Genomic DNA, 26,919 nt, shown 5'->3' with positions numbered 1-26,919 from the left:
GGGTGTTACCCATTCCCCTCCAGAGAGGAGACACCTTTCCAACCTCATAAAGCTTCTTTTGCTTTTAAGCCTTAACATTAGATATCCTTCTGAGATCCTTATTTTTCATGCCTCCAAATGGAATCTATAAACATCAATATTTATAGAATGCCCTGAGCAGCAGGGGGCACAGAGTAGCTAATCAGTATACCTGTTGAATGAATAAATGGTTGCATTAAGTACTGTGGAGGATACAAAGATGAATTCTGCTATAGGCTCTGCTTTCTAGAAATTCTAGCAAGGAAGGTAAGCTTCATTCACAGATAGATGGAATGCAAAGTAGAAATGGGGTGAATTCCATGAATGCTGCACATCGGCTAAAAGCTCTAGATATATGGAGGAGGGAAAAACACTTCCAGCTAGGAGTGTAAAGGAAGCACCTCGTTGACATGCTTGGCTTGGTTTGGAAGAAATAGAATAGTTTGGGGATGTGGAAACAGAGATGGTGTTTCAGTGTGGCACCTCCAGAGCCCAGCACAAGGGCTAGCACATAGCAGGAACTCTGTAGATCTCAGCAGAACGAGTGCAAGGGACAAGGCACACTTCCCACTGATGGCACAGGGGGGTGAGAGCGCAGCCCTGGACAGGCCAAGTAAGGAATGTGGTTTTGTCAGAGTGCAAGGTATCTGCAAAGGGGTAGGAGGAGTGACGTCTACAGATGTAGGTTGGGGGAGATGGTGAGGAACCTAGAAGGACAGGCCAAGGCGTCTTCAAATAAGTGAAGGGGCCACAAGGACATGCTTTGTGGTATGATCAGCACACAAGCAGTAATGACCCATGTCAGCGACAAGGTCAGACACAGAAATCCACATGATGTGTCGACCAGCGTCACTTTTTTTCTCCCTCTCTCCTCTTTGAAGGAGAGTGTGGCTGGGACTAGCCAGCATTCACCATCTACAGAATGGCTTTCAGATAAGTTGAAATTTACCAGATGAGGACTTGAGTTTGACCAGGAGATTTGTGTTTATTTCACAATATTAACTCCACCCCTAAGTAACAGATAGAGTCTATTTTTCTACTTACAAATAAAGACTTGACACCAACATAAAAACAAAAACAAACAAACAAAAGCACTCCAGGCTTATCTCTTTAATTGCCAGAGAAATAGGATTTACTGTGAAAGCTACAAGTGAAAGGAAAACTTAGCCTTTCAAAAAATCCCTGAGATCTTATGTTCAAGCTTCTCCTGAATTCATATTGCAATCTACCAAAATGCTACCAGGATATTTACACACAGCTTAACACAGCTTCATACATCCAGGCCTAAAATTAGGTAGGAAAGCCATGCTTTATTAAAAGGCTTGAGACAAACAAACAAACTGCCAATTTATATAAAATGCGGGAAAAGTTAAGGGTACACGGTATGCTTTTCATTTTACATCTGGCTCTCATCCGGAACAGCTGAATGAGCAGCTTAGCACAGGAACAAACTATATCCAGTTGTGTCATCACATGTGCCAACCTGCACGGATGCAGAAGGGCGGAAATTGGGGGCCCTTTGAGGAAAGAGAAAAAAATATATATATGGCTTCACCTGATGCTGAAATCTATTGCTTTGGGCCACTCTGCCCATCCCTGTAATTTCCCACAAGTAGTATGTTCAAAGAAATAAAAGGGTATATCAATTCCATCATATACGTTCCCCTTCAAAATCTCAGCATACTCCTTTTCAAAGCCTTTATCGTAAATCCTGATCAACTCCTGTCTCAACCACTAATGCTACCTACCGGCGCCATCAACTTAGGAGTCTAGGAAAAAGTTCAAGGGGGAAAGTGGTAGGTATGGCTGACATGGAGATGGGAGCAGAAGCTGTAAACAGACAACAGAGGCCTGGAAAAATTTAAAGAGAGAGTCTGAAGTTCACAACTGTTTATCTTTGTGCAAGGGTCTGTGTGTTTGCGTGTGTGTGTATGTGTACATGAAGTTTAGCTACTGGGTAAACAACAGATTTTTAACAGACATCCTCAGTGACGACTGTCCTTTCCGCAGCCACCTTGGGGTCTGCAAACTTATTCCAATCATGCAGACATTGTTGGAATGCCTTCTTCAAGTCCCATTTCTTTCTTGCAACTGCCTTCTCAGCCTTGGGCCTATTCTTTTGAAAGGTCTCTGTAGCAGCCCGTTTGGCCCTTTGTGGGCACATTTGATTTCTGAAGGCAGCCAAAAAGCTTTGAGAGCCAAATATGGTGAATAAAAGAGCTGATTAAGCTGGGTAATGGTTCTCAGCAAGGTACTATCTAAAACCAAAGAACTCCAAAACTTAAGTTCCAAAACCATAGCTGTTCGCCATTGCTATAATTAGTTTTGTTGGAAAGGTACCCTCCTAACATTACAGACCTGAGCAGACGCCTCATGGGACTTCAGTTCATCTGTCTATATGCCTTGCTCTACACACTTGAAATCAAGAAGGGCTGAGCTTGAATAAAACAGCTCACTTGAAGAAGGGCAACCATGTATATTTGCACACATATGCATAATCTATGAATGTATATTCACACATTTTTGTAATTTAGGATTATGCTAAAAAAAAAAAAAGCAATATCCATACTAGGCTCCCATAGTCATTAAATGCAATAAACATCTGTTGAGTGACAAATAAAAACACAATGATAAAGACTGTAATACGCACTGAAAAAGAAGACGAGGGCTATGTATGTTTAATTCAATTTACATATACAACTCCAATCCACTCACAACCAATCACACCAGGCAAATATTGCTACAATGTTTTACAAAAACTCATTTGTAGCACTCATAAACTGGAAACAAAAAAAGCAAAACATATCCTTTGAGAAGAGCTGTGCAAATATCAAATGGTGATGTTCCCGTGATACATTCTCTTCAGTTACATCACTGGGGAATAACTTCTGAACCCAGAAATATGATGCACCTGTCACGAGATCTAGTAGCAGGAAATTACATTTTGACAAAATTTCATCACCACATCAGCATCTATGGTCTGCATGTGTCTCCTCACAGTATAAAACCCACCTAATCCTGTTGCCAGTAATGAAAAATGTAATTTTTAAAGCATTATCAAATAAGTCAACACTTGGGCAATGCTACTTGAGACCTATGGATTATTGCATTATTGTATCCAGTAGGAATTTACATCTTCTGGACTCAACCCACTTAAACTATGCTGGCTAGAGCTGAAAAACAAATAAAGCTTCTGCTTCCTTTCACACTGTTTCAGCCTACTGATTAGTCTCCACTGGGTAAGCAGCTGGAAACAGCATAAGGTTATAAGTACAAGAGAAGGATCCACATCCTTTCAGCAATGTGTTTTTTTAGTCAAACCCACTGACTGAAAGTTTTTATCTTGTATTTAAATGCCTTGAAACTTCCTGCCAATTTTTTGAGTCAAGTGCAACATAGTTAAAATACCTGGTTAGAGCACTACTAGCAGTTTCTACTTTTACTAAGAAAACAGGAGTAAAATAATGTAAGTTGCTTGGCTGCTGTCATGTACTAAAATGTAGCCAGAAGGAAACTTTTCCTTATCCAACTATGTTTGGGGGGGGGGAAGACTATAGTAATGACTTTTCTTCAATGGAGATCATTGTTTGAGATCTTATATTGTGGCTTCAACTAGAAAAATTCATATAAATAAATTCCTCCACTTGAAGAAATGTGTCAGCGTATTTCTCTTTCCCTTAACATAAACAGCTGTGACTTAAAAAAAAAACAACAACCTTGAACATAATATAGAAAATTTATGTAAAGAAGGAATAAACATATAATTTATTATAAACATTATAATTCCTGTCACCCAAGGAAAACCACTATCCAGCTATGGTTCTGATTTCACTATTTACTTAAAGGATTTGAACTTTTAATATTCTATATTTAATGTCAAAAATGTTTAAGTAGTGAGGAAAATAATATTTCAATCATATTTAGCTCTTTCCCATTCTGAAAAATCTGTGATGAGAAGATAAAATGTTGACCAACTGTTTAAACCTTCTTGGTATTCTACCCCTTTCCCATCCTCCCAATTCACTGTGTATGGGGAGAAGTATGACAATTTGAAAGCAGAAACAAAACAAACAAAAAAGAAACAAACAAAAACCTCTGGCCTCCTGGGTTTGGTTTCCAAAAGCCTAAGTCCTTAAGGGAATGGCTCAGGCAAAGTATTCAGAAGAACCAGGAGTTGGATAGGAGGAGACTACTCTCAGAGGGGACAAAGGTTACCAATGGCTGGGATTAGAAGGAGAAAAAAGGTGGAGGGGATGTGAGAGCAGAGAGGTCAGTGGGGAGCGCTCTACCTTGAAGGATGCTGAACACAGCACCTGTGACATCTCTCTATATCCTGTCTTCCCAGGTCTGTTTATTTCTTATTTCGCATAATTATATTCAACTGTGTACCACTAACCATGACCACAGTTCATTTCTTCAGCTACCTCATTGATGCTAATGTAGTTAATTCATGGTACCACTTATTTAGATCTGATCAAATCTTCTAGAATGCTTACCTATAACACCTTATAACACACTGCAAAAGCACTGTTTTTAAGCGTACCTGAAATCTGAAAAACAGGCCCAGTAATTTTTCTTAATGTATCAGTATCAAATATATTTATAGTCCCAGTAGTGTGTAAGTGTTCCTTATTTTAACATTTGCCATGCAATCTCTGATGGGTAAGCGAGAACATGCATCCATCTGATGGACTGTGAAACCCCTTCTGAAAGCAGTTTCCTGGCTTAGAGCTTGGGTTCTACCCTGTGGGTTTGATGATAGCATCTAGTGCGGAAGCAGCATTTCCACCCAGTTCTGTTAGCTATGGTAATCACCCAAGGGAAAGGAAGCTAAATCCAAAGAGCTTCAAGTCTGGGCCGAGGGGAACATCTCTGCTTTTCAGGAGGTGGGGGTTGGGACCGGGGGCGGGCGGGCGGGGGGGGGGGGGTGGGCAAGCTGGGACTTTGGGAAAGGACAGACCTAAGTAGTGAAAAAGCCTTCTGTTTTAAAGCCTTCAGACCATAATCACCAAAAAGGAAAAAAAAAATCAAGTTAGGAATGAACTAAAGAAGTCAAGTTAGAGGTAAGATGCAAGATGTTTACTACTTTACATTGAAAGGAGAAAGCCATTCTAGCTAAAGAAAGGAAACCGATATCTTTTAAAACAGGCCAGAATTGAGCTGGAAAGACTTAGTTTCATGGTCTTAAATGGCAGAGGATAACCAACCAGCCAAGCCAGTGCTTTAATGGAGCTGCTTAAACAGCAGCTTTGCCTGGTGCGAGTCACATGGGGGAGGGCTGGTGAAAATAACAAGGTTGCTGGCCAGCCCTTCCAGCTCAAAGAGTTGCCAAGGAAGGAAATTCGGGGAGAGTTGCCAACATGTGAGAGGCCATCTCGCTCCAGTTCCCCTTTTGTCCCAGGGAAAGACCTTCTGGCAGGGCTGGTGACTTCAGGAGACCACCAATGAAGAAAGGCACACGAATTATGCAAAGGAAAGAAGAGAGGGAGGGCCCGAGGAGCAGAGCATCACGCCTGCGGGCTCCCGCTGTGGTCCAGCGGGGTGAAGGCTGTCAGCGCGGTGGATTTCTCCTTCCCCGGCAGCAAAGGGCAGAAGGAGCAGGGTCTGGAAACTTTTCAAGAGAGCTAGGGATTTATGGAGAAGATAGATTTAAACAACAACAACAACACATGGTTCTCAACAATGAAAAATATCCCGTCAACGATCTAGTAAGGAAATTTGAATAAACATTCAGAAATCTTTTAAGAAGAATATTCACTTCAGTTACTGCCCATTCTTTTTTATTAAAGACAGAGCACGTTGATAAAGCAAAAGGTAATTAAAAGGTAAAGCAAATGGGGGTCAACACCATAACGGTCTCCCCCCAACATGTAAATCAAAATGTCTCAAATCTTTCTTTTGCCAAAATTCTAATGTCTCCATATACATGATTGTCAAGGTAGAGGAAATCAGAAAAATAATCCCTTTAACATTTCAAGTCAGACCACATGTGCTGGGGGAGAGGAAGCTTTCATTTCCACCGAGCTCAACTAAAATAAACCTGTTGCTTGAAGACATGAAAATAATATGATATCATCTTCCTTAACTGAGGAAGAGAGTCATAAAAGTCACTTTTCTCCTGCTTTCATGGGAGCTACTTCTGCAGTGTATTCCTCCCCTATAGGAATTACCTTCCTAGCTCTGAGGTTTATATTGTAATTTCACATCAGTTTTTGTTTTTTTTTTTCCCCTTGGTAATGTTCAGAAATACAGGACATAGGTTTTATTTGTCTGGCTCTGATACAAACCGGTAGACTTAAATGAAAATCACAACTTTGTTTACAGTGTGGTGTAGAGAGAGTAAAAAGTGTTTGCAATACCGTTTCTACAATTAGGCAAAAGAAAAGCAAGCAGACCTAGTCCCCTTGCCTTTACTTTCTCTGTTAAATACTTAATAGAGGTCACATTCTTTGTCCACTCCCCGGAGTCATCTCATAAACTGCAAGGAAGCAAGTGCCTGACTTTACCTTTGAGTAATTTTCTGGCTGCTCAATTGTTTCTTATCAACCATCATCAGCTTTTCTGTGACAGCACAGGAACTAGAGCAGAGAACAAGAGTTCACACATACGGCTGAGGCAGGGATCATTAACACCACTGACATCACTTTTGGCAGTCAGAGAAAAGGGAAAACCTGTGTTTAATCTATTTCCTATTCACCACAAGTTTTAGTCGGAGTCCCCGATAACATGGGTTGCGGCTGACTTCATGGAAGAACTTAGTAATGCAAGAAAAATGTACTGAACTGAACAAGCATCTTTCAAAGGAATCACGAGGTACCTCAGCCATGTGGCCCTGATCTCCTTCCTGCAGGGTTTTGGTCATTAAATTGGTCTAACAGAGGACAGGGCCATTCCCAGCTGTTCATAGGAAGGACAGGCTCAGAAGAAAACTTTCCCTACTATTCGCATCTAATTAACATCTCCTGAAGTACATCATCATAAATCACAAACAAAAAGGTTTTAGCCTTTGTCTTCCTTCTTGCTTTGAGAATGACAAGGAGGAAATGCTGAGAAGAATTTCATCTAGGGTTCTTTGCAGTTAAGTGAGCTGTTCCTTTTTTTTTTCCCCCTTAAGCAGTCTAAATAAGGAAAGAACACTCTCTGAAACCAACTGAAACAGGTTATAAATATATAAATATATGGCAGCATATTTCAAATGTATTCAACCCACAATTCTCCTTCATTTTACCTTAAGAATTCTTGTTAAAGAAATGCAAGGCATAAAGATCTCTGGGCTATGAGAGCAATAATCAAACAAAAGTCAACGTGAGGGAGATGGAAAACTGTACCATCCACCTTAGACTACAGAAGGCCAAAGTTCTAAAATAATTGGGTTACTTTAAAGACGAGCATCAGGTTGTTTACAATAAAGTAACAGAATAAACGCATTTCCCTTGAGTTGCCTCTACCTGAGTGATACATGAGTAACCTGTAAGCAATTCTGAATTCTAAAATGTAATTTAAGAAATTCTATCCAGAAGAGTTACTTTGAGAATGAAGACAGAACCATTACATGGCTATTAATGCTTTTTAAAGAGTGATCAATTTTAACTCAGGACTTATTTCCAAGTTAAACTTTTAACAAAGACTAAGACAATGTACATTATCTCTTCTCTTGCTGCTCTTCTCTGTAATTTTGGGCAAGTTACTCACCCTCCTAAATCTCAATATCTTCACCTGTAACATGGGGCTAACAGTACCCATTCCATAGGGTTATTATTGAGGTTCAATGAGATAATACATGAAAAGGTCTCATCATTGTGCTTCACACGTAAGACGCCCTCAATCGTTGACTCTTATTGGAACCACTGTCATGAAAAACTGGAAATCCTTAGATCTCATATCCTCTCCTGATAAACTGAATATACACCAGCCAAAAACACCCTGGTGGGAGAGCGAGCAACAGTGAATCCACAGACCAGATGACATCCAAGGACAGAACCTGAAGCCAAGATCAGGATGTCTTGGGAAGAGAGACAATGTTATTTCAGAAAGGAGGTGGGTATGGCAGAAAGGCCAGAACAAAACATAAAAGTAGTAAAAGTAGTAGTAGTAAAGCTAAAAATAAGACCCTGTGATATGATTTTAGACAAAGACCTGCTTACCTACAAAGGGAACAGCTCCAGTTAACTACTGGGATGGATAGCAGATCTTTGAGCAGATCTTCAGTGAATGCCATCTACAGAAATGTCATGGAAAGGCCACTTCTGTTGCTTTCCCAGAAGAAATTAGAAGCTTGAAGCAGCCCCCCACCCCCAATCCTTTCCAAGTCAGCTAACAAAAGACTTACAAAGCTACATGAAAGAATTTACAAAGAATTCTCATGAATAGGCTTAAATGGATGTTCAATGAGATTCTTATGCACGACTTTCAGGTGCTAAAGCATGTTTCCAATTGTTGGGGAAGGAGTTCGGTGGCTTTTGTTTCCGAATTCTTTTCCCTCATCTCTCATCTGAAGGAAGCAAACAGGAGAGTGACACAGCCAGCCAACGCTGCCTGAGCAACTCGACAAAAAACTGAAATTGCTGCCAGATGCACACGTCTAATCGTTGGCAGCTGGAAAAAGAGGGGAAGAAATCAGGAGGATAATCTGAAATAACTGATAATGTATACATCGCTCGCATCTCTAAGGTCTCTGAAGCAGACAACGGTGCAGATTTCTAACTGCAAATGCTTCTTTATTGTCTCACATAAGGAGGCAAAATTCTTCTGGTTGACAAAGAGGGGCTGACTTTTCACACACTGACTGACCCCAAGCTCCTGGTCCTTTGCTTTCTTCACCTTTCATGTCTCACTTCCACTATGTCCTGTTCCTCCCTCTTTTCTCCATTATCTGGCATCTCAGCCTTTTTGACTTGGAAAATGGCATTTGCTGAAAAGTTCCCTACCTGCGTGCTGAATTAAGTACATCATGTTAGTGTTGTACTGAGCTGGCTGCCTGGCCGAACTAGAAGCATTCTGAGGACAGTTAGGTCAAATTCCTAATGAAGGAGTGGTGACAACTCTTACCTAAGGAATCCTTATGAAGAATACTTATCAGTGACTCTGAGGGGATCACAGTCCCAAGAGAGATGAATGGGGTCCGTGAAGGTGACCCCTACCCACTGGAGTGCCAGGTAGGAGTCACCTGGACTCCACCTGAAATGTGCCCATGGGGCTAAACCCACTTCTCATGGCAGAGACCCTCTAGTCTCCAAGATCATGAAGGCTCTAGAGCAATAGTTCTCAATTCCAATGGGTAGGACTCATTTCTCCTCTCGAGGGACACTTAAGCAATGCCTGGAAATACTTTTGGTTGTCACAGCTGGGGTTGGGGTAAGGGGAGAAAGATACTGTTTAGTAGGTGGAGGCCAGCAATACTACCAAATATCCTGCAGTGCACAGAGTGGCCACCTGCAACAAAGAATTACCTGGCCCAAAATGTCAGTAGAGCTGAGGCTGAGAAACCGTGTTGCAGAGCTATTGCCTGTAGCTGAGGAAATGGAAGAAGCCATGCACATGCTCATCAGCCAGTTCTCGGGAAGAGTAGGGGGGAAGAAGTGTTTTTGTTCTGAGGCTTTCTTTATTTCTGACTGTCACACCATGGCCTCAGAGTCCCAAACGGGTGCCTCCCAATTTACCATTGATGGAAAGTCACCTCTACTGCATCTCCCTCCCTTATGACCTTTTACTAGAAGACAGCTGGTTAATCTGATTAACTAGTCCTGCCCCATGTTTTCATATGTCCCTGCTCCAGAGGAAAAACGAACCTCCTAGATGTAACGCAAAACACTGAGTGCACAGGGGAGAGTATCAGGATTACTGACGCCAAAGCAACAGAGTTTGGGGAAGACTAGCAGGGTGTGAGGCTGCTCCCCCTATTTTGACCACAGAAAAGAGATCAGCCCCATGAGGAAAGACATGTGATCACTCCCAGGTCTGCGTCTCTGTCCATCTTAGCCAGGACCTTCTTTATGGTCTTGGACGAGTCAACTGACCTCACTTTGCCTCCACAATGTAATAAAGAGGAGAAACATTCCTCGTCCTCACGATCATTTGCAAAATTCAGTGAGATGACAAGAGAACGGCACTGTGAACCAGAAAACACTTTCCTTATGTTGCTTGTGACTATTAGTCCTGCTCATTGACTTCAAATATCTGGGAATTTAAAAAAAAAGGGGGGGGGGATTAGGTCCTCTGTTCCAGAGTTAGTTGACTTTTTACAATAAATCCACGAACTTCTCTAAAAGGCTACTCCTAAGTCACAAAACTGTTTCCCACATTTTTTTCCCCCACTTGATGAAATAAATACCCACCTTGGAAAATGATTTATTACTAAAAAAACAGTCAAAGTACAAGACTGAGATAGAAACAGCAACTGGAATTTCTAAATATAATAAGGTGTGTTCCTGGGAAGACACTTTTAGGTCTTTCTTCCCTAAACTTAAACTTGAAGAAAAATATCGGGGGCAGAGGGTGGCAGGGCACTGCACACATACCATCATCAATGAGAGTATACAGGTTCAAAATTCTTACATCTAGACAATGAACAGAGAGAACAAATTGATTTCCAGATAGTAAAATCTGAAGTGTTTCTGATGAAACTTCATAATAGTAATAAGAACAGATCCTCTTTCAATATAGGCCACAGAAGCTGCTGTGGTCCTAAGGTACACAAAGAAAAAAATAGCTTCTACTCTTTCTAGACTGTAGCCTGAGCCGCTGACAAAATACCTTCAAAATAAAACCCAACCATGCAATTTTGCCACTACTATTCACCAGCGACAGGTTATAATTAACACTTAATTAACAGCTCTATGATGAGCTTTGCTTAATCCTGCTCAAAAATTGCCTTACATTTTTTCCGTAAAACCATGTCACCAATGGACAATGGCCTACCTGTTTGCTTGGTTTCTCCATGCTTTTTTTCCTTAACAAGTTAAGGAAGAACATGACTAGGTCAAGGTCCAAGCCAAGATGGAGTCTTCAGAGATGCTCCTTTCTTCCTGTCTACCCACTCTCCGCTCTCCTCACTCCCAACCATCAGTAGTTCCTAACACGGCCTCTGAACACAGCCATTGACTTACCACACATCATTTCTTCTTGGAGCCTCCCTAGAGAACTTCCAGCAGAAATAAAGGCTCTCCCAGAGTCTTTCAACAGAGGTGCAAGCATCAAGAGCAGCCAGGTCCTTGCTAATTCCCTATTCTAATGCACAGCTAAAGACAAGTCAGCAGGAAGGTGACTTGAGAACCATCAGAAAGGAGTAAATAAGCTGGGACCCTCCTCCATGGTGGCCTTCTGCCCCTGCCTTTGGCCAATTAGTGGTTTACTAGCACTTCTTCCAGGGATAGAGCCAAGAAATAGAAGGAAAACTCAACAAAAGTTCAACTCATATGATATCACTTATATGTGGGATCTAAAATATGATACAAAAGAACTTATTTACAAAACAGAAACAGACTTACAGACATAGAAAACAAATTTATAGTTACCAAAGGGAAAAGGGGGGATAAGTTAGAAGCTTGGGATTAGCAGATACAAACTACTTATATGAAATAAACAAGGTCCTGCTGTATAGCACAGGGAACTGTGTTCAATATCCTGTAATAAACAATAATGGAAAAGAACATGAAAAAGTACATACATACATATACATATATATATATGTAGCTGAATCACTGCTGTACACCAGAAACTAACACAATATTGTAAATCAACTACACTTCAAAAAAAATAAACTTAGCAAGTTTTTCCTACCTGAGAGTTCTATCAAAGTGGTAAGGAGGATCATAGAATGACTAACCAAAACACACATCTGGATGACAATTATCTCAATTTTTGTTCTAGATGCCCCAGTCCTATTTCTATAGGCAACTCCCCCTGCATGACCAAGTCACTGTATAAAGGGTTCATGATTAACAGGAACAGAACAATCAAAGCAGTCCCAGGCCTAGTATTATGAAGACTTCCTTGATCATGTGGTTAGATAAGAGTTAAAATCATCATTAAATGAGTTGCCGAAGCTCATGAAACTGGTCAGTGGTCGCATGGGAGTGAGACTTGAAGTCTCCGCACCCCCAAAGTAGCACTCTTTCTAACCATGAGTCATTAAAATCTCAATAGCCCAATTCTTTAGAAAAACAAAATGATCCCAATAGAAGAAGAAGACAGGGTGGTATTCAGTAAAAGTGCAAAGCAAGATTCCTGGCAGTCAAATCACTCAACTACAGGTGGGGGGTTTCTTTAGGTGATGGATGTCATATACAGCAGAAAAAGAATTCCTCCAAAGTCTCTGAAGATTACACATTCATTGTAAATGAAGATTACACGTCAATTTAGTCTGAAATATTTTAACATCATGGGTATTAACAGGAATTGAGATAGACAAATACTTGCTAAAAATATTTCTGCTATTATACTACCATGTCTGGCTTTGGCCTCCACTGTTAAAGCACACTAGAGAAAAGTACAGAAAAAATAACCAAATTATGAAGAGATAAAATAAAGCGGTGCTTGTCACACTTTTATGTGCTTAGGGTCTCCTGAAGATTTGGTTAAAATGCAGATTTTGATTCTCTAGGTTTGGGGTGGGGCCCAAGATTCTGCATTTTAACCAGCTCCCAGGGGACGCTAGGGCTGCTGATCTGAGGACTACATTTTGAGTAGCAAAGGAGTAAAGCACCTAAAAGAGAAAATGTACCATTTAATTTACAGAAAAGAATAATAAGAGGGCTTAACTGGGGAGTTATAAGGAGGGCTACCCTGTAAGCCATCTGTTCTCCCTCTGCATAGGGTAAATGGGCTGAAATTGCAAAACAGCTTTGAATTGAAACAGGAAGGAAAATTGCCAGGTAGAAAAGGCTCTAGAAGAGTTAACTGGAGAAGAATAAGAAAGGTCCGCCTCCAGGGATCTAGCACAACACAGAAGATTGAAAGATTGCACAGAGGGCACTAGGGAAGATAACAATAGTTATTGTAGAACTCCTTAAGACTCCACACTGATAGGTTCATTCCCTGCCTAGTGTTCAGGCCAAGGGAGACTGGGCCTGTTGGACTGGGAAACAGGGGATGGAAACTGTGACCCAATACATTTCTATCTCTTTCAAAAATGCATGCTGATTGCTTTGATGTCTGGCAGTCTTGGTCAAGAGGAACTGAGGAGGGCCATGTGTGTTAGCTCACATATGACAGAACCAAAATAAACAGGCATTCCCCACAACTCAATGAAATGCACTCACCCTGCCCTCTGCTGTCTTTTACCAAATAACCGTGCACCTATCTTTATCATTTGAGGGGATTCGCAGGTAGTAAAACCCACCAAGTTGCTAACTCAGATCTCATCTCAAATAAATGAGCAAAATCAACAAAACAATTCAATGACTATAACAATCTATGGCACCTTTAACTTTGAAATATCAAAAGTACTGATATCAAAATGTACTTCTACTCTTCCCATGAGTATTAATGCATTCTATGTACAGATAGCTCATCCTAGAACCATCGATGTGCGCAGAGGAAGATCTGGAAGCAGCACATTGGACAGTATCAGGGGAAGCATCATGACCTAAAGGTATAAAAATTTGGAAAAGACTGAAAAATAAGCACAAAAAGATAATCTGTGTGTGCTAATAACCTCCATTCAGGTCAACAGACAGTAGCAAACTGGTCCCAATTTCTAGAGGAAGGCAAACAGCCCCGAGTCAAGAGCATGCCTGTCAGTCTGATTTACCAGGAAGTCAGTTACAAGATTCCATTTCCCCATCAATGAAGTTTCACAGGGGTGCAAAGGCTTTCATTATTAGATGGCAGTTTCATTCACTGGGCCAGACCCGGGGCTCTGACCAGGAGGTACAAGCTTTCTGGTCTGGAACAAAGCCCAGGCAAGGCAAGCATAGACTTCTAATGGTTTTAGGAAACAGCAGGAAAATGATGAGGTGGCCAGAGATACTACCCAAGAGCTAATTCCAAAACCACTGCTGGGCAGTGCAATTCACAAGCCATGTCATTCACATAAGCTGTTACCCTACCCAGTTGGGACAGAATGAGAACACATTTCATCAAGATCTCTGGGATACAGCAGGAACGGAAATTGCCTGCAAGACACTTGCTGGACCCATGTGGGCACCGCATAGTGGTAAGACCTTAGCTCCCCCAGTGTCACTTACTCTGGGACTCAGGCATTGGATCAACCTCAAGGAGCTGCAGCTCCTGGTAAAATGGCATTAAAAGCGCCTAACGCATTGGCCTGTATCAAGGATTAAATAAGACGGTGACTGTAAAACACTTGGTACAGACCTTGACAATTGTGCCAACACAGAACAATCCATTCTATCCAGTAGCTAGAAGCCACCAGAAACCATAATGGGAGGGGGACAGAAGAAGAATGAAAGGGGAAGGAAGGTACCTGACACTGAAGCTCTCTGCTCTTAGGCATGCCGCAGACATGTTCGAAGAGGTGAGTACCTCAAAAAATGTTGTCAAGGAAACCACAGCAATGACATCCATCAGAAGGTACCACTGGTCTCAAATAAGGAATACTGCCAGAGTTACAACTGTTTCAACACTGGGTATGAAGGCGCTTCCTATTTTGCTTTGAACTTACAATTTTAAAAGTTGATCTGTTATCAAAATGGATCGTCCTTAGCAAGTATAAAGTATCCCTAACTCTTATAACCTGAATGTTTAGACTTCATTAGCTGAAAGGAAAAACTGTATCTAAGCATGGCAGAATCACACCATATTCCACATATGCCACGAGGTTTAATTACCTGAGACTGTGAAAAAAGTTCCATTTGATGAATATCCGTTCCCCAATAGTTCTCAAGGTTTCTTCTCTGCAACTCTCTACTGGATTCATCAGTGTTTGACACGTAATTGGCATTCAATAACTGTACTGTCTAAAAAAGTATCTACAGGAAAATCATGTGTACTCACACACATATCGTAAGGTCTGTAAGACTTAATTAAGGGTAATTTCAGCCAAAGAAAATTATGGGCTCTTCAGTTTTTTTGTTTGTTTTGCTTTTTGTTTTTTTCCATAAATTTATTTATTTATTTATTTATTTATTTATTGGCTGCATTGGGTCTCCATTGCTGCACAAGGGCTTTCTTTAGTTGTGGGGAGCGGGGGCTACTCTTTGTTGTGGTGTGCAGGCATCTCGTTGCAGTGGCTTCTCTTGGTGTGGAACATGGGCTCTAGGCACACATGGGCTTCAGTAGTTGCGGCGCATGGGCTTAGTTGTTCCGAGGCATGTGGGAGTCTTCCCAGACCAGGGATCGAATCCTTTTCCCCTGCATTGGCAGGTAGATTCTTAATGGGCTCAAGTTTTTGTGAGATTTCCCTCACATTTGGCAGTGAGTAAAGTAGGAGTTTGTTAACTTTTTAAAAGCATTATTCCCTTTTGATAAATTAAAAAAAAAATCTCAACCAACTGATATTGTTTTCAAACAATACAAACACTTGTATTCTCCTCCCTCTCCAAATATTTCAGTAAACTATTCCTGCGTTGAGGGCGTGGTGTGTAAACTAACACCAAACCCACTAACACATTACAGTCATTGAGTCTCCATCAATGACATAACTAACATCTGTTCCATGTCAGGCACTGTATTAGGGGTTTTAATATACGTTATTTCATTCAGTCCTGATAGCCATCCTGAGATTGCACTACTATCCCTGTTTAAAAACGAGGAAACTGAGGTTCAAAAAGGATGAGTAAATTCCTCCAGATCTCAAAGCTAGTAAGTGGGGCAATTGGGATTCAAAGCTATGCTCTTGAACACAAATGTATAGACAATGCTATAAAAAGCATGGATGGAAGGGCTGTAAAACCTCTCATCTAAACAGAGGCCACTGGAATATACAAAGTTATTTTTATGAAAGGAAATGGGGGGTAAGCTTCACGTTTACAAAGGGTAATGAGAAATTACATAGTAAAATGCCATTCTGATAAATCTAAAGGAAATCAGCTAAAGCAACATTTCATTTAATAGGCACCTGGATATCAGAAATGCCTTCACTTCTGGAAAATAGTTTGCAAAAGAAATTGCCATCATAAAAGCACCTTTTTATCCCTTAATTCGTGCCTTCCTGTGAAAACACTACACATGAAATCTCTCATTCCTTGAAGAGTCTAGACAGTGGTAGACACAAGCAACTGGGTGTGACTAATAGATTCTGACAAACACACACAAACAGAGCCCTAAGGTAAAGAGCGAGGCCTAACATTTATTGGCCTTATAAAATAGAAACCCTTTTCACTCTAGGACTGCAGCTCTTCTGGCCCAGTGCTTGCAGCTTAAGATCTGGTAGACGTAGGGCTATTTTTATCTGACAACTTTTCCTTCAGTCTTTCTGTCCTTTATTTAGAAAGCCAAAATAAAAACCAGAAAAAGTATACTTCCAGAGCCATAAGCCATACACTAGAATAGGTAAAGAGAGGTCCTTTGACAGGAGGAGCCGCGAAAGAACAGAAGATTAAAAAGTAAATCATAAACAGCTGCATCTCCCCTCCCAATTGTTTACATTCTTAGACATCCACTTTTTAAAAATATTCCCTATGTAGATCAAAACAGCCTGTACTTTGAGAAGGGGCAAACAATGACGTTAGCTTTAAGATATTACACAGTTTACATATAAACAGAGCTGAGTTTATGCGCAGGATTCTGGTTGGAGAGAACAGATCTGAAGGGCTCAGATGGAGAGCTATCATTGTGTTAATTACCTGTCTACAGAAAACTCTAAAATATCTATGTGTCCTTTAAAATGCTATCTAGCTTGAGCGTATGTTCCCCATTGTACGATATAGGATACTACTGGTTTCACTAAGCAAAATAATCCGAAAACTTTTTTCTAGTGGAACGTGGGTGGCACAAGGCCTGGATGACACTGGATGCAGTTATTGGGGGCACTCTGTCCCTTCATCCCCTACACTTCCCTCCCTCCTCCTCCCAACATTTTTTTTTTTCCCTTTCCCATAACACCTTCTCCCTATCACTCAGTGCCACCGGTAAATACTTGTCAGCATCACTATTGATACACATTGATATTGATACTATTGGCCCCAGACCAATACCATTGCTTAAATTCTTGCCATCGAGCATTACAACACTAATGCGTCAATAAACGAACCTTAAGAGCATGGACCTCCCCCGCCCATCATCACGTATGTACGAGGGAAGCGAGAAGGGAGGAGTCGGATCTCTAAAATTCTAGTTAGTTACGTTTTCAAGACATTAGCAGCTGGCAAAATGTCTTTTTTCTTTTCTTTAATTATTATTATTTTTGGCTGCCTTGGTTCTTCATTGCAGTGTGCAGGCTTCTCTCTAGTTGTGGTGTGCAGGCTCCAGGGTGCGGGGGGCTCAGTTGCCCCGAAGCATGTGGGGATCTTAGTTCCCAGACCAGGGATGGAACCCGCGTTCCCTGGACCACCAGGGAAGTCCCAGCAAAACGTCTTTAAAACACAACATCCATTCACAGACCTCATGGCGTTTACTTTCAGTGGTCCGTATCGAGAGAGAGACTTCACTCTAAAACGTTCTAGTTTTAACTGAAGCCCCCTTCCGTCAGAAGCAGCCAATTAATATCAGTGGTAAGAGAGCCAATAAATTCAGGCAGATAAAAGACTTGGCCACCCTGAACTATCGTTAAGAAATCATTTATTATACCCACGTGTCTGAGGTGCAAGCCAAGGTGAATCACCAGCTTCATCTTTCTGAGAAAGTTCTGATGTTAAAATCTGGCATCACTGACCTCACTGAAATCAAAACATATGCTCCACGGAAGGTGGTGAAACAGCCCTGGATGTACATCCCTTGTCAGTGAATCACTGTTACCCAAAAGCTTCCAAGGACTGTTTGTAAACATTAATCCTACAACGAGGTCAATGTCTCCACATCCAAAAAGGTGACTCCAAGTGTTTCACACCCAAAGGCTTAATGATGAATAAACAAAACAATATATTCTGCCTTTAGAATATCAATAGAAAAGGTAGTTTTGAAATCCCATGACTTATTACTCAATTATATCCTTATGGATGCATTACAATAGCAATGTGAATTCAGACTCAATGGTCCAGACCCCAACTCCGATAGAATTATAGGGAAGCACTGAATTGTCTCCTTTAAGATATACTGGTTCTGAGAAGGCTTTTTATTTATCTTTGCTGCCCAGGTTCATTATTAAAAGGGTTGGTTTATGCGTGTAAGTTTGCTAGGGAAGGAAGTGAATCATCTGCAGAACCATGCAATGCCCTGGAACAGAACTCTTCTAATAAAAGATGTATCGTTAAAAAAAAGAAAAGAGAAGAGAAGAAAAGAAAAAGATATAATGGCTCTCCTCCTTAACAGCTTTCAGAGAAGGCAGCTGCATGTAGCCTAAGAGAGGTCTAGATATTGTGTGTTTGCCTTCAATAATAAAAGGCAGGTATAAGAAGTACAAATTTGATTATTTATAAAGTGCTGCAATTAATGGATCATGACAATGACTCCAAGTCATACCACACTTGGGGGGACCTTCAACAGAGTAAGAAGTAGCGGTAGAGGATGGTTGGAGCCACTTCTGCAGACCCAGTCCTGGGCATGCAATAGGCCTGCAGTTCCAAAACGTGTTCTAAGGAACAGGAGCTCCAGCAGAAAGAAGGTTCTGTGGCCAATGACATTTAGACAGTATCTCCCTCTTGACATTAGAGCCTTCACATTTTATTCAACCATGTGTTTCCTAAACTTCTGATCAGAAAATATGTAGATTTTATTTCATATTAATGACTCTAACACACTGTAAAACTTTGGAAAAGACTGTGTTAAAAATTTCCCCCAAAAAAGCCTTTTCCCCTGAACTCTGCTATTCAAAAAGTATTCTGATAAAATATTAGACAAAAAAATATATAGGCATAAACAAAAGAAATAAATTTTTGGATGCAAAACAATAAAAACTAATTGAACACAAAAAATTTACTTTGAGAATACCATATTTGTTTTTATTCCTAAGGTCCTAATATGATTTGTAGTCAATAATGCATCAATCATTTATAATTTGGCATACCATATGTCAAAAGCATTATTTGCTGCTTTGATTTTGAAAGAAAATAAATATATAGAGAGAGGAAAATGAATTGAAGAGTGGAGAGAGCAAACTTCCTTCCCTAATTATTCACAGACTTTATTCAAGTTCAGAAAACCATCCTTCAGTTTTCATGGCTCATGTATGAAAGGTGTTTTATTTTTCATGGTATTGGTGGATGAATGTCATATAAATGAAATGGTTTATTACTGCGCAAATAATTTTAAATAACACTTGAAGAAATACAGACAAAAGCAAAAATATTTTACATTGCTAGAAAAATCAGTTCTGCCACTAGTCTACCACTATGACACGTGATAAGTACTTTTAAAATTCTAAAAAACATCGCAAATGAAAACACCATGCTTTTTTCAAAATATTAAATAGAATATTATATTATTTTTAGCCTAAATATTTTCTCAATATACAGTTGCATATATTGGAAAAATGTGAAATTTGAATGTCTAAATGTAAATATTTAGACTTGGGCAGAAATTTTACCTTGTAGGGTTAAAATTTTTGATTAATATAGAAATAGTTACAATGAATCAGACTATTATTTTGATCCCTTTCTTGGCTTCCAAAGGGCTGTGATGATTTGCATATTTTCTAAAATATCTTTATGTGTACAAATTATATACTCCCAGAAATATGGAAATGAAACAGGAAGAGCACAGTGTTTTATGGGAGTAAGCAAAAAGGAAATGGTGGCAGGGAAGGGAAAGTTAAATTACCACATGCAAATAGTAACAACCCCACAATTAGCCAGATAGGACATAGTCCAATCTAAGATGCCTAAAATGTCCAAGGAAGTGGAATTTTTGAAACTCTTCAGATAGACATGGGGATTATCTTGAAGATGTTTTTGTAAATTCCTTTAACAAAAATGCTCAGCACATATTACAAATTATTGCATCCAGTAATTGTGGAATAAGAGAGGCTGTGCAATTATATATTTGCTTCTGTTTGTGCCCAGAAGATGACTCATAGAGGCCCAATGGGGGATCATTAAAAATAAGTCTTAATATCCAAAACTGCCTGTTTCAGGGGAAAAAGTATTACACAAGGCTCAAAGCACAAATAATAGTCACAACTAGCAAGTAATATTCACTAGGCACCCATGTGATTTTGAAAGCCAAATCCAAATGCTTATTCATAAATGTGAGATAAATGTGCTATATTTTTACAATGCAGTACTGGAAAATAGAAAAGGTCTTTCCACAAAGCAAAACACCTTGTCCAGAGCAAACTTTTATGCAGGTCTGGAACAAATGAACTTCTAAACATGGTACCTGCATCTAATAAAGACGCAAACAAGTACTGGGTTCTTGAGCCTGAGGTTACAAAGGTTTTGACGTCAGCAAACCATAGCAGCTGGCAAACATCCTGAACCATTAACCACCGAACAGCAGCTGAAGCAAAGTCACATTCCAAAACGCTACAGCATTTCCTATAATATAGCAAAATATTGACATACAGGGGAATTTATTTCCTTCACTAAGGCTGAATGAAGATCATGTGAGCAGAGAAGAGCACATTATGATCAAAGCGGATAGAAAATTTCAAATGTATTTAAAAAGTGAATGAAAAACAACATAGAAACATTATTTTCCACATTGATGCAAAGGCAAATAAAACCCATTTTTTAATATAATTTAAAACATGCCACTTTCTTTATGCTAGAGAAAACGCGAGAGAATCAAACGTGACAATAAAATGTAAATATGCCATGAATTATGAAGCCATGAGAACATATTGAAATGTTTTGTCTCCTAGAACTCCGTTAGAACATGTACACAGGCTTAGATGAGAGAAAAGCCACTCGCAGAATAAGCCCACCTTCCAAACAAAAGTCTTTAAATTTATGTGCATAAATTAAATTTGGGGTTGGTTTTGTTTGTTTTCTTTTTGCATTGTTTGTTTTGTTGTCTTTTGCCCTAAAGACAAGATTAAAAGTTAACTTTAAAACCAAGATTCCATAAGTCGCTCTACTAAAAGGTTGTCTGAAATATTATTTCAACAAAAGGTAGCATTAAGAATCTCCTCTCTATTCCTTGGAGTGAGTTGAAACACCCAGTAAGTTTACAAAATGTCACCAGAAGAGGATCTCGTGAACAGCACATCTAACGGTGTCCACACTTCCCTACTAAGATAAAGCAGTCATCCTTTTTTCCCCCTCTTAATCTGCTGTGGCTCCAGTAGTAAGTCCCTAAAAATGTAACCTGGCATTTACACTCTTGTCCATCTGGAATGTCTCTACGTCAGAGGAAAACCCTCACCCCCCTGTGAAAGATGAACAAGTACACAGCTGGCAGAGATCCGAGCACGTAGGAAGGAACCCGCTGAAGTGCACGCATCCAATGGCTCCAGGGTTAATCCCTCCTGCACCCTCTTCTTCCCACTTCTGGATGACGCCAGCCAGGAAATGCGGGTTTTTATCACTGTTATCAGACACCAAACAATTCCTTGTTGAAAAGACACTGCAAGAACAAAGCTTGAAAACTCGCCATCGAAGCTGTCTGAAGTCCAAGGTGCTGTCTTCTACCGTCACGAGAAGCCTTGGAAGCAAATGTGCACAAGGCTGAGGCCAGTCTTGTGAAAGCAGCATTGTGAAATCTAACCCTGCACCTCTGCCCCCCTCCCAGCGGCAGACTCACACATGTGTGCTGCTGCGGAGATTCGGGAATTGCTGAGGTTTTCCACGCCGCTTCCATGAAAACCAACACTTCTAGGTTTCACTGCTGGCTGGTGATGTGAAGCTAAACTTAGAAATCAAGCTGGGTTCTATATCAAGCTACACCACCTCACTAGCTGTGGGCAGGGATGCGAACATACAGAACAATTCCAATTCTTAACTATTGGTTTTCATGAGCAAAGAAGGGCAATGAAAACCAACTCTCCAGATAATTTAACTACAACAACAGCGTAATTGCTCTGGAATGCTTTCGGTATTAAGTTTGGCTTTTGTTGAAACTGAGGTTTTGACAGTACAACCACAGGGGGTGCTACTTACACCCTCATCTGTGCAAGAAATAGTCCCAAGAAGTTGTGTTCAGGTGGTTGTGGGTTTTATTAAGTCTACCAAGGGCTATACCAGAAAGAGCTGGAAATTATCCGTTTTATCTCTGATGCTTCTTCTGTAATTCTTCCCGGCCACTCGCTCCACGCTGGTCAACTGTTATTCACAGTGACAAAGTTTTCCTTCTTATCAAAATTTACACTGAATAAAGAATGGTTGAGGTTTCAAAGAGCTTCCTTCTTCCCACAAAGAATCCTAAATTGCAGACGATACAGGGTCTAAAATTTGAACTAAGATTTTATAGGCACTTCGATAAATCTGATATTCTCTAAATCCAAGGAATCTGCCCAAGAAAGAGGTATTTGACCCAGTGAAGCTCCAAGTTTCAGTCTCGAAACTTAAATGACTGTTTGGTTACTGTCATTGGGAAATCATGACAGAGCCATATGCATGGTCACGAATAACAGTGACATTGCTGTCCTTCATAAACTGAAGGAATATTAAAGTTTGTCATTATTTTTAGCAAAGACCCTGGGTTACTGGCTTGTACAGGCATTTCATTCTGATTATCCAAAAAGCATGTAAGGCAGGGCAAAACTGATTAAACCATACAAAGGACTGATCTGTAGCCCTACATCAATACGACCCTTGCTTACTACAGGAGCACTCTCAACACAAATCAGAAGTCTCCCTAAGGCTCACTTTCTTCCAACGACGGGCAATCATTATTTTCCAGAACAACACAGATTTGACGTTGGTTTGATTGATTAATTTAGAGAAGGTTTTAAAAACCTTGCTCTTTGTGAATAGAAAAATGCATCATCACTATCTGAATATGGCCACCAGACTCAGAATCAACACCCAGAATTCGTTGGGAAGCCGTTACATATGTCGTATTATATTAACAGTTAAAGACACGTAACTCATGCCTGCTGTGACATAACCATCTAAAGTGCCACGAGACCTTAGAAATGTAAAAAAAGAAAGGATAAAGAGAAAAAAAAAATCACAGTATAGGTTTTACCTACCATGTCTACCTACAATTTCTCTTGCAAGAACTCAAGTCTGCTATTATAGCTGGACAGCAGCCACAGGCAATACATAAGGACATGGGTGTAGCTGTGCCCCCTCCACCAAAATGGGAGAAACAGGTGACAGTCAGGTTTGGGCCTGTAAGGCTAATTTGTTGACTCCTGGTCTACTATAAGTCAGCAAAACCACATATTTCACTGTACATCAGGAATAAGAATACAAAAGGGACTGCACATAAAAACGAAATCAGGGGAGGCGTGAAGTGAGTCAAAAAGAGAAAAACAAATATCCTATCTTAACACATATATGCAGAATATAGAAAAATGGTACAAATCAACAGGTTTGCAAGATAGAAATAGAGACACAGATGTAGAGAACAAACATATGGACACCAAGTGGGGAAAGCGGGGAGGGTTGGGGGGGGGATGAATTGGGATTGCCATATATACATTACTAATAAGAAAAAAAAATCGAATTGTACACTTTAAATATATGCAGTTTATTGTATGTCAACTGTATCTCAATAAAAGTTCTTTAAAAACAAACAAACAAACAAACAAACAAAACCAAATCAGGGGAGGGGAGGTAGGAGAGGGCTGGATTGGGAGTTGGGGGTTAGTAGATGCAAACTATTACATACAGGATAGATAAACAATAAGGTCCTACTGTACAGCCCAAGGAACTATAGTCAAGATCCTGTGATAAACCATAATGGAAAAGAATATGAAAAGAATGTATATATATACTTAATCACTTTGCTGTACAGAAGAAATTAACCCAACATTGTCAATCAACTATACTTCAATAAAATAAATTAAAAAAAAAAATCAGCTTAAAGTAACAACCCTACAAACAGAAAACACCTTCTAATGTAAGGAATCAGATAAGGAAAATAGCTAACAAGTGGTCTGTCCAAGTATACATAGATATTTGTTACTCCTATGAAACACTGTAATTACTATTTTGATCACCTAGAAGAGAACAAGACTACCTTCAGAACATTCTGTGTCTTTATCTTCCTTTAAATGCTTTTGTAATAAGAAGGCACAGAAATTTTCTGAATGGAAACCTAAAAGGAGAAAAGAAACAATACCTTCAAAGGAAAGGAAGGAAGGTAATTAGTGTAAGGAATAAAGGACCTGTAGAGACAGCGGGGCTGAAGGGCTTATACTGGAGGGTCTTAGTTTTAAATTCACCATTCCCTAAACACTCCCCATACCATCCTATTTTCAGCTCCTTTTTATTCAAATGACTACATTTTGGGGGGTTTTCTTTTTATACCATATTGTGGTTTCTTCAGTCCCGAAATTATGCAAGGTCTGTATTAAGGCTCTCAGGGAAGGCTACTATGCACATTTATGACAAAAATATTACAAACAAAATCCACAAAAAGTGCCGTAGATGCCACATCTCAGATCCTGGTGGTTCCCCCTGCCCCCCCCCTTTTGAATGCCAACATGACAATGAAATGAGCCATTCAGAGAGCATGACTTTCAAAAGATGCCATCTGCTTTCCAAAGGCAAAACAATAGCAGAAATAGCTCTCTCCTTCTCTAGCACCCGCAAGCCAAAACATAGATCATAGTGCATTTGATTTCCAATGGCCAAGGTATCAACATTTTTGTGGTCTTTCTCTCTTGGTTTCTATGATATAAGTTTTATCTCATCTGGAATTATTTATTATCCTCACAATAATTCCAAATTGACTTTAAATGCCATCAAAAAAAGATCCTACATAAATCCCCCATTCACAAAAAACTTTAACTTCTGAATTGAATTTCTCTTTAGCAATACCCAAGCTACTCTTTTCTTCATTGGCAATACCAACAATGAACGTAAGGGTATTAATACATCCTACTTATATCCTACTTAATATGATAATCTTTGGGCCAGTCACTCAGTAGTCAGGGCTTCAAAACTCATTTGTATCAATGCTGTACAGTAGATGAACTCCAAATACTAATATTAAAATTAAAATCCCCAGACATAACTCTGTAGGGGGAATATGGGTAACCTTTAACAGCACACAATCCAGTACCATTTCTACTCCATTTGAAAATAAGTTTTATGATTTCTCCCCACACCAGATTTTCTAAGTAACATTTTGCTTTTGCTTTTACTGCACTAATAAAAGCGTGTGCTCCTTTGGCAATAACGAGGGATCACTGAAGGAATGTCACAAAAGAATCAGATTTTAAAATATGGATTTTTTAAATTGCCATGGAAAGTATTCCGTAAACCTGACACATGAAGACCGGGAAAAAAGAGAGAGAATGAATGAGGATTATGTTAGGAATCCAGAAAAGATGCTGAGGCAGATCACGGTGGAGGCATCACAGCATCATCTCTGTACAAGAATGATCTATAGTCTCACTTCGGTGCTAGAGTTGTCAAGGTCTTATGCTCAGCTGCCGGTGAGCAGATCAGAACCGGATCAGCTGCTTAACTGGTTTTCCTATAAGATTACGTTCCACACACCGCTAATGAAGTGCTCCCTAAAAATCTAAAAAATACTACAAAGTAGTGAATATAACAAAAATGAAGCAGACTCACAGATCTAGGGAACAAACTCGTGGTTACCAGTGGGAGGTGGGAAGGGGGAGGAGCAATACAGGGGTAGGGGAGTAAGAGGCATAAACTATTAGGTAGAAAATAAGCTGCAAGGATATATTATATCACACGGGGAAAATAGCCAATATTTTATAATACTATAAACGGAGTATAACCTTTAAAAGTTATGAGTCACTATATTGTACATCTCCAACTTACGTAAATATTTTATAGCAACTATACTTCAACAAAAATAATTAATTAATTAAAAAAAAATAAAGACCTAACAATGCACAATCACACTGACATGGTGGTGATAGAAATGCCATCAATACAGTACTCAGAACTCTGTCACCCAAACTTTGTTTCTTGGTGATTCTCTTCAAAGCCAAGAAAATCTGCTTCTCTTTCCATTTCCTTCCCCTTAGATTATATCCCCATCCATCCCAATCTCACACTAGCACTTCATCAAGTCATATTTCTTTCTTAGAAAAAAAAATTCTGCTCCAATTCCTCTCCTTCAGGAAACACAGCGGAGCTGACATGGGAATTAGACACGAGATAATCCCCTTAAGATCTAAAACGACTAGCAAGTAGCAAGCTCTTTATGAATAGCTATTTGTTGTCAGACAAACTTCTTTGGAGGGTCCTCTTGATGCAGCTGTCTTCAGAACTGGTCCATATCCAGCTCTAAGGGCCAGGAAGAATTTTTATAGGGGCGCTGTGAGGAATCGATATCTTACTTGTGTTTGCTACAAAGCTGGCTAGCGTCACTCTGTTCCAAGGAGTTCTTGAAAACAACCCATGAGCAGTAATGGTCTTTCTTGGGCTCACAGGAGTGAAATATCCCTGGAGCTTTGCCACCTGACAATTTTTAACAACTGGCCTCACAGCGCTGGAAAAATGAGAAGCTTCAATTTCTACTCAGCAAAATCTGGGGAGCAAATGAAAAGGGCTTCCCGTGACTGTCTTCTGCCACATCCCGAAAAGAAATATGCAGGATGTCTTTATCAGCTGAACATAACTGGTAGCAGGAAAAGGTCATTTTAAAAAGTAAAGTCTAGGGAATTTCCTCACAGTTCCGTGGTTGGGACTCCGTGCTTCCACTGCAGGGGGCACAGGTTTGATTCCTGGTCAGGGAACTAAGATGCACATGCCATGCAGAGTGGCCGAAAAAAAGAAAAAGAAAAAGTCTATTTAACACAAGGACCTGATTTTC

At 40.0% G+C, this 26,919-nt stretch overlaps 1 protein-coding gene across 1 annotated transcript in view; it reads right to left on the bottom strand.

The window, feature by feature from the left end:
- Positions 1–26,919, bottom strand: part of IRS1 (insulin receptor substrate 1) — a 60,825-nt gene that overhangs the window by 5,394 nt on the left and 28,512 nt on the right. The window lies entirely within an intron of this gene.

The sequence above is a fragment of the Hippopotamus amphibius genome, chromosome 8, assembly GCF_030028045.1.
Source record: "Hippopotamus amphibius kiboko isolate mHipAmp2 chromosome 8, mHipAmp2.hap2, whole genome shotgun sequence".
Lineage (NCBI taxonomy): Eukaryota > Metazoa > Chordata > Mammalia > Artiodactyla > Hippopotamidae > Hippopotamus > Hippopotamus amphibius.
The sequence above is the reverse complement of the archived record's forward strand: the minus strand, read 5'-3'. Positions and strand labels throughout refer to the sequence as shown.